The sequence below is a fragment of the Larimichthys crocea genome, chromosome VIII (genome assembly GCF_000972845.2).
Source record: "Larimichthys crocea isolate SSNF chromosome VIII, L_crocea_2.0, whole genome shotgun sequence".
Taxonomy (NCBI): domain Eukaryota; kingdom Metazoa; phylum Chordata; class Actinopteri; family Sciaenidae; genus Larimichthys; species Larimichthys crocea.
This window is the reverse complement of record NC_040018.1, coordinates 27632050-27633517: the sequence shown is the minus strand read 5'-3', so window position 1 is coordinate 27633517 and position 1468 is coordinate 27632050. Positions and strand designations below refer to the sequence as shown.

The 1468-nt window shown below is 45.1% G+C and overlaps 1 long non-coding RNA gene across 1 annotated transcript; it reads right to left on the bottom strand.

Annotated features, from left to right (window-relative positions):
* Window positions 1–308: 308 nt before the first annotated feature.
* Window positions 309–1431, bottom strand: LOC113746367 (uncharacterized). Its single transcript, XR_003462805.1, has 2 exons — window positions 1325–1431; window positions 309–1204 (listed from the first exon to the last, which is right to left on the bottom strand). It is a non-coding gene; the product is annotated as an uncharacterized LOC113746367 (long non-coding RNA).
* Between the last annotated feature and the right edge of the window lie 37 nt (window positions 1432–1468).

Genomic DNA, 1468 nt, shown 5'->3' with positions numbered 1-1468 from the left:
CCCACAAACAAAGTCCTCAGCAGCGTGATGGTCTTCATACCAGAACAAATATTCTTTAAATTCCTGCTGAGGGACCAAACAGAGAAAAGAGTCTGTGCTGTTTTGTTCAGAATGTAAAATCCTACAACGACCAGAACACACTCAAACCAGCCAACCCCTCCGGACCTCCCGGTCCTCCTGGGTCGGACTGTGTTTGGTTCTGAATTGAGCTGTTTGGACCTCAGTGTACCCGTTTTCAAGTCGAGTTATCAAATGAAACTATTGTGGAGGAAGTTCCAGTGAGAGATGAACAAACAAAGTGACTCCAATATTGTCTTTGATTTATTCAACAGAGTTAGAATAACATGATTAAGATTAAATGATTAATGAAGATTAACTGATTAAGACTAAATGAGCAAAGAACTGTCATTATTCCAAAGAACAGCACTCAGAGTACAAAGTCAAAGTATTTCAGTGGAAAGGTCAGAGGTCCTCACACACAAAGAGGTTCAGAGTCTGACACAGAGGAATAAAAGTCATTTACATTTATACAGTTCCTGTCCTGCATCTGACGTGATCGGAAACCTTTAACTTGATGACAAGAAACTAAAGTTCAGTTGTTCCCAAGCCTGACAAGTGAATCTTCCCGTAATGTGAGTCTGAGCCTTATCTGTAGCCCTGAAGGTTATCACAAGAACTCCTCGTACGGAGTTTGCTACCCAACTCTCAGCAGGCGGCAAGTCACAGCTGTGAGATAGAAAAGTTACAATCTGTGGTCGCATTCCTCAAAATACACAGAGCACAGCAAAACACAGTTCAGTTCAAGGTTAACAGTGTCACGGATACATTCGGTCACCACAGCTATATATTTGTGAGGAGCTTCTAAAGATGGACGTCTTCAGAGGAACCAATGGGCTTGGAGCTGAGAGCAGGCAGGAAGTCAGAAAGTATTCAGACAGACAGACTAACATGTTGTTGTCTTTTCATGTTGGCAGTCAGAAAAATACAGTCCATCATTTAATGGAACAATTCCAACCTGACAGTTTAAAGAGAACACGAGTATAAACACGTCCAATCCATGTGGATGTGGAGGAGCTCCTTGGAGGTCCTACTCTGCTCCCTGAGCTCCTTCCTCTGCAGTCGGTCCTTCAGCTGCACCAACAGCCACGTTCATGTCGACCAGCTCAATGTTCTCCTGTCTGCCCGCCTTCTGCCCCCTGCTGGCCTGGAGAGACATGACAGCACACAGATGAGACTTCCTGCATCACTCCTGTCTTCAGGTCAGTGAACACAGACGGATGCTTCATGTCAGTCAGTCCTCTGAACCACAGACATGTGTCAGTACCTTGTAGTAGAAACAGACGGCAGTGATCCCCAACAGCAGAGTCAGCGGCACGACGACCCATCTGCTGATGTGAACTGTTGGAGCTGATCAAACACAGACAGACATCACATCACATGATCACATGACATCATGAGTCCAGCAGCT